Source organism: Pteropus alecto, unplaced genomic scaffold (genome assembly GCF_000325575.1).
Source record: "Pteropus alecto unplaced genomic scaffold, ASM32557v1 scaffold21, whole genome shotgun sequence".
NCBI classification, from domain to species: domain Eukaryota; kingdom Metazoa; phylum Chordata; class Mammalia; order Chiroptera; family Pteropodidae; genus Pteropus; species Pteropus alecto.
The window spans coordinates 978,930-986,406 of record NW_006436282.1 but is presented as its reverse complement, the minus strand read 5'-3'; the positions used below and the strand labels follow the sequence as shown (position 1 = coordinate 986,406).

Genomic DNA, 7,477 nt, shown 5'->3' with positions numbered 1-7,477 from the left:
GAGAGAGAGAGAGAGAGAGAGAGAGAATGAATTAGGAATATATCTAATGCCAGTTCCATATAGATTCCTCCCAGTTCTCAGAATGGCTAAAATTTAAAAAATTGACGATACCAAGTGTTGTGACGATATAGAGATGCCAGAAACTCATACGATGCTGTGGGAGTATAAATTGCTATAACTACTTTGAAAATTTTGTTGCCAGTAAAGTTAAGCATATGCCTATCCTATGACTCAACCATTAAACCCTTAGATATAAATCCAAAAGAAATACATGCACATGTGCGCAAAAGATAGTTATAAGAGTGTTCTGAGTACATTATTCTTAATAGTACAAAACTAGAAGCAACCCAAGTGTTCATTAACAATAGAATGGATAAAGTGTGGTACATATGCATAATGAACATACTATACTGCAATGAAGAAAACTATTTGTGTAACTGCATGGATGAATCTCAAAGATATAACATTTAGCAACAAAAAGAGGACATGCTATATAATCTCATTTACATAAAATTCAAAAACAAGCAACGGTTACTTATGGTGAGAGAAATCTGTGTATTGGTTTCCTTTGGAGAATAAAAGCACAGAGTAGGCCTCTGTAGTGTGGGTAATGTGCAGTATCTTGCTTTGTGTGATAATCAAGCTGTAAACTTAAGATTTATGCCCTATTCAGTGCATATGTTAAATTTAACTTTAATAACTAAAACAAAAGATATGTGATTGCCTAAATCAACCAACCATAAGTTAAAGCCATGAGCCATAAAAATTTCTGGGTTACTTTTAATCTGATCATTGTAATAAAGAGGGAATTATTTCTTTTACATAACCGTTCTGGTAGAGTCACTATACATGAATCTTGAAACTAAGATACAATGACCTCTAATTTCTAAGACTCCAAGCTATCATTTATTTCTCTAAGATAAATGATGAGAACCTCCTCATACTAAGATTCACTCTTACTGCAGACAGCACAATGTTCTTCCTATGCCTGAGAAATTAGTAATAATAATAGCTAATATTTTAGGGACCCTTACTATGCTCCAGAACCATAGTGAGTGCTTGCATGCATTAACATATTTAAGTCTCCCACCAACCATATAAGATAGATATTACTAAGCTACTTTACATATGAGAAAATAAGTTGAGAAAACTTAATATTTCCCAAGGTCATTGTATCAGTCAATATCCTTAGTAACATTTAAAAGAAACCAAAAGTTTGGTTTAAGCAAAAAAGAATGTATTAAAAGGTTACTGTGGAACTCCCAGAATTGCCGGTGTGGCCTAGTGGAGGACTCTTCAATCATGAACAACACCCCGAACCAAGTTAGAGGAAATTAATGCCCAGCACTGGACACTGTGACCCCCCGCCCCTCTGCCATTCTGCCAGCCTTGGAACCCACAAGGATGACTCTAAGTCTCCACTGCACCAGTCACATTAAGAGCACAAGATTCACATCATGAGTCAAAAAAACAATCACAAGTCTAGGAGTGTCGAGCAAAGATTCGAACCCAGTTAGCTTGGCACCAACACCCAGGGGCTCAACTACTATGCTAGACTGAATCCAAATGCATGTTACTTTTAAGGACTGGGTAAAGCAAGCAAGTATTAAAAAGTCCAACAACACTTCATGCCACCATATCATATAGGTCAGAAAGCTTCCATGATTTGTTGCTTGGCTGATTTAGGAAACAATAAAACCAATGTATGCAAATTGGGCTTCTGAAATCACCAGTTGCTTTAATGAAGGCCAGAGAGAGGAGCTGGTATGACAGCTCATCCAGAGCCATCACTGCACCATGTGGGGCCATGTGGCTGCATGCTGACTCAGATTGGTGGTGGAGAAGGAGAGCCAAGTCTGAATCACCAAGACCACATCCCGTCCCTCCCTCATTTTTTTCTTTTTAGAAGCTGCCCATCGGTGTTCTTGAGATCTCCACCCAAAGCATGGGGCTCAGGTATTTGCAGCAAATGTCTACAAACCTAAGAAGACCCATTTTCCAGAACATTTGGCCTTGGTTCTTTTAGTGGCGTCTGTGTGTGAAGTTGACTATGACTAATATGAAACTGACAGTCTGTGCATGGAGACTCTGATCAATTTCAGTCATTTATTTTTCACTGTGTTTTGGTGGGCACAAACTAACATCTAGCAGCACGTAGACTTGCCTTTAACACATTTTTTTAGCTTATTTGAAAAAAAATTTTAATCTAAACACACAGTGTCAGCTAGATAATAACTTGGGGGAAATGAGAATTGTATCACAGACATATATTCATTATAGCCAAAGACTAAGCAGGCATTTCATCCTGCTCTGATTCATCTTAGAAAAAAGTGTGGTAGGCACTTCAAAATCTTTCCTCATTTACTTTCAAATAAAGAGTAAGAAGAAAGATCTTTTTTTTTTATTTTTGGTAAAGGCAGTTTAGTAAAATTAGAATATGTTGGGGCTTTTTTGTTTTGTTTTGTTTGGGGTTTTTATGGTTTCCACTGAAGATAGTAGTGGGAGTTAGGATTACAAAACCTGAGGTGGTCAGTATATGGAGGAATTCGAAAGTTCAGACTAAAGAATCTGAACATTATTCTGTATACAGGGAGTAATTCATAAAGTTTTTTTAAAATCTAATTTATTTTTAATGATTTTTAAGTCTAATACAACAAACAGAAAAGTATGCAAATCATGTGTAAATTTAATTTATAAAATATTAAAGCAAAATTTGTGTAATCACCATACGTGACAAGATGGAGGTGGTAGCTAGTATTATGGTGGTAACCATTTTGCAATTTATAAATGTGTGAAAATTAATAAACAGAAACCTCATTTAAAACAGAATCAAGAAGCTAGAAGAGAAGGTATTCATATACATGTCACTCAATGCACATTACTGACCCCAGCAGGAAGAGACATACCTTGCATCTTCAACTTCCACAGGAAGTGATTCTAAATTAGTCTCAGCAAGAAGAAAAGATTCTTCCTTGTCCAGTAACGTGTCAGCAAATGGGAGACTGCCATAATTTACCAATGAAAAGTCACTATACTTTGAACTTTCAGTTTCCTCCAATGGACTCTTCATTTACAACAGCTCTTCCCAAGCCCATAAGAGTGTTCCTTTCCTTTCTTTCTCTGGTCTTGTAAGTGGTTCACCATTAGACCACACATTCTGAATTGCAATTCTTTCTTTCCCGAATAACATATTTTGCTGGAGAAATATCCAGCTGTCTATTTGTTAAAGATCAACAAATGTATCAAATTAACATGTTGTACACCTTACACAATGTTGTATATCAATTGTACCTCAACAAAGCTAAGAAAAAAAAAGAGAAATATAAGACTTCCAGCACTTCAGAAAGTTCCCTAGTGGCATTTTTTTTTAAAGTATGAGAATAAAGACAAAACATAAGACAAGTATTTTTAGTTTAACATGTCATTACTTTCGAGGTCAAAAAGTCCAAGATAACAGAGTCCTAGGAGTCTCCAGACTTCACCTCCCCAATCTCAACACCCTAACTATTCCACCCAAGGTAGTCACTACCCTAACTTTTGGAATACTCATTATTTCTTTGCTTTTCTTTATGGTTTTACTACCTAGATATGCATCCCTAAATAAGGTAGTTTAGCTTTGCCATTGTTGAACTTTGTTTAAATGGAATCACATTTTTTGCCCAACATATTTTTTGAGACAGTCATGTTGGTGTTTGTAACTAATAATCCATTTACTTTCTTTATTGTAAATATTCCATTGCATGAATATATCACAAATTATTTATCCATGCTATAGTTGTTAGACATTCGAGTTGTTTCCAGCAGGGACTGTTGTCAACAATGGTATGTGTGTGTGTGTGTGCGTGTGTGTGTGTGTGTGCGTGCGTGTGTGTAAGAGGAAAAGAGAGGGAGAGAATTAGATCTATCTAGCAGTAGTTACCACTCTACCCCCACTAGATTGGCTATAATCAGATAATAACGAGTATTGGTAAGGATGTAGAGAAATTGGAAGTCTCATACACTGCTGGCGGCAATGTAAAACAATGCAGTCATTTTGGAAGAGAATGGCAGTTCCTCAAAAAGTTAAACATAGTTACCACACAATCCAACAATTCTACTCCTAGGTATATACTCAAAAGAAGTGAAAACATATGCTTACACAAAAACTTCTATAGGCATGTTTATACCACCACTATTCATAACAGCCAACAAGTAGAAACAACCCAAATGTCCATCAGCTAATGAACTGATATCCATACAATGGAATATAATTCAGCAATAAAAAATAAAGTACTAATGCATGTACAACATAGATGACCTTTGCAAACATGCTAAGTGAAAGAAGCCTGTCACAGAAGATCACATATTGTATGATTACGTTTACATGAAATGTCCAGAATAGGCAAATTTATAGAAACAGAACATAAATTAGTGATTGCCTAGGGCTGGACAGGAAGTAGGGGATAGAAATAGGAAATAACTACTAACGGGTACAAAGATTTTTGAGGAGTGATGAAAATGTTCTGGAGTTAGCAGTGTTGGTTGCACACCTCCTTGAATGTAGTACTGAAAACCACTGAATTGTACACTTAAATAGGTGAAGTATATGGATATGAATTATAGCTCAATAAAGGTTTTTTTTTTTAATAACGCAATAAAATTAAGTTAAAAACTGGATGGTAGAAAGACTGCCCAGCCATAGCCCTACAGTGAGTGGAACAGGATAACTACAAAAGTACACTATTGTTGGATAAATAGAAGCTAGCTAACTCTTACATCCAAGCCTTGATCTAAAACCCAAAGATTTCCAAATTTTTCTCCTACAGCATTATAACCTCAAATTGAATTCGGTATAACACAATTTAGTATAACCAAAGCTTTGGATCATTCTCTGGGAGTTTTGGCAGACTAGAAGACTGAACAAGAGTAAAAGTGTAAAAGTCAGAGATGGGGTCACTTTTAAACAGAGGTGGACAAGCTGAAGGGCAAAAAAGAAGTCTCAGTTTCAGGCTCTGAATTGCAGCTGTATCTGCAAGTCAAACACGGTTTCTATATTCACTACCCATTGAAAAGATTGTTGGTCAATAGTAATGACTGTGTGCTTACTGCATGCCACACACTGCGTGTGCTAGAGGCTGGAGCCATAACAATGAGTAAGGCAAGTTCTCTGCCTCTGAGAAGTTCTTGGCCTGAAGGGAAGCAAATAATTACACTAAAGTAATAGATGAATGCTATGGTGGCAGTCTGGACCAAGGGCTGTGGGGCAGAGAGGAAGGAACAACTTACTTTGTGTGAGTAAAGCTAAGAAAGCTTCCTGCGAAGGTGACCTTCCAAGGAGGTGTCGTGGAGAATAAACAGAAAATGTCTGCAACACACTCGAGGCATTTTTGCCATACATATGTAATTCTTGTTATGTTTTTAAGCCTGTGCTTATAGTCTGCCCTTATCTAAAAACCAAGCAGAAACAAATAAATACCAAAAAGGGCTATAAAGCTATTCAGAGAATAATAGCCATGAGTATATAGTTTGAGACATTTACAGGCATACTTTATCCTTCATTTTTAATAAAAACATAGATAATTAAGAAAATAATCTATTGTCAACCCTAATTTATCTGCTAATAGTTAAGATGTTTCTGTTTTATTTTGCTCTATCAAACATTAGGCCCATTTCTGTATAAAAGACTAGGCTGAATCACAAAATCAATTACCTACAGGGCTAGAAGTGACTCCAATATGTACTCTGTACATCTAGACTTCACGCCTGCCTGGGTTTAATTATTCTTGGTTTAATTTTTTTCTTTTCTAAAATAGTTTAGAAAGATTTTCCATGACTTCCCTTGATAATCTGTCTTTTGTCATCTTTGGTCTTAGATGTCATCTGTTAAGTGGAACAAAGTGGAGTTTTAATGTGCAATTACTCATAAAACAAACTGGCAACCCAGAAGAATACTAGGATGTGATGTCTCAAAAGCTTGAATTCCTCTGAAACAGGAGCTTATCAACAAATGGCCTGTAAACCAGTTTTGGCCCCCAAATATTTTGCTCCATCTCTGAATGAGCTAAGTGCTTTTATCTCAGTATGATTTGTCAAGCAATTACAAAGACACCCTACCATTTGATTTCCAGGCTGACCATCTCCTGCTGTGATAAAATTGAAATTTCTTCTTATCAGTTTAGTGGGAAAGGGGCAAAACCATGATAACAGGAAGAAAACTTTTATTTTAGAAAAAAAAAATAAAGTATACCCTCACAGAAGAGAATTTTCTTCTCTTACACCCTTGGACTTTATTGCTAATGTCCTGGGAACAAACAAGCGCTCTTTCTCACATCCTATGCCTGGTTGCATTTTAAATTAGCCAAGCAGATTTACTACTTATATTTGAGGGTTCCCTGTGTTTTTCTGTAAATAACACTGTTATGTATGTTTTTGTTAAAACTATGTTTGCTGTTCAATAAGTATGATTTTAATTTCAAATCCTCTCTGCTTACTTTCTTAAGATTTAGTTTGTTTTAATTCCTTTAAATTAAATGTTTCAATTTTCCTGTACTCCACTACCCAAGAGAAATGGCTTTGTTATACTAAAAAACAAACAAACAAAAACAAACAAACAAAAAACTACATATAGCTAAAATGCAAGATGGATTTTGAAGGTTCTTGGAAGCATTTCTTCCAATAGAATTTGTCCACGAATGGGAGCAGAACAATTTTAGACTTAAATTAGAACTGAAAGTTTACAGGTCTCCTGCTAGTGACATATCATAATTGTTTCATTGGAGGCCAACTGAGTCATTGGTTTTATGTGAGCAATTTCCTCATGGGCATGAAAGCAGAATGTTATTTCTTCTCAAATGAAAGGTTAATTGCATATGACAACCTAAAAATTGAGCAGAGAATTGGGGTGGAGGCCCAATTAGGGATCAGCAGGCTTGTGCCCCACCCAACACCAGTTCTGTCCCCACCCTCTACCCCCTGCATCAGACACTAGCCAGCTCTAGTCTAACCACTTCCCAGGAGCCATTTGTGCTAAGAATCTTGAAACCAGAGCCTTTCCCAAGAAAATACAGACCAAGAAGTTAGTCCATCCTGGCCAACTCCATCCAGGCCAGAGATAGATTCTTGCGAAGTCCATGGTTCCTTAGAAGTGTGGTCAGTCCATACGTTGGTGACTCCTTTCGAAGAGGGTTCATATTGGCCGCTACTATTTCCAAAGTCTGTGGAAAGTTCAGGAAGTCTTGTGGTGGGACCATACCTGAGAAACAGTCGATCCGGATCAGGCAGACCCTTCCTAAATAGTTTCAGAGCACCTCGATCCATCATTCATTCTTTAGGCAGGTTTACAGGTGGCCAGTCCCACTGTGCAATGGGAAATTGAGCTTTGGCAGATCATGCTGGCTGTAAGGAGCCCAGCAGAAGGCAGGACAACAGAGTGACCTATGGTTAGAGGTCTAGACCCAACTGTAGGATCTTGGGCAAGTGACGTAAGCTCTCTGTGCCT

At 37.0% G+C, this 7,477-nt stretch overlaps 1 long non-coding RNA gene across 1 annotated transcript in view; it reads right to left on the bottom strand.

The window, feature by feature from the left end:
- LOC107195695 overlaps nt 1-2,971 on the bottom strand; it is a 5,006-nt gene extending 2,035 nt beyond the window's left edge. The window contains exon 1 of the long non-coding RNA XR_003046330.1: nt 2,907-2,971. This is a non-coding gene — a long non-coding RNA (uncharacterized LOC107195695). The remainder of the gene's footprint in view (nt 1-2,906) is intronic.
- Between the last annotated feature and the right edge of the window lie 4,506 nt (nt 2,972-7,477).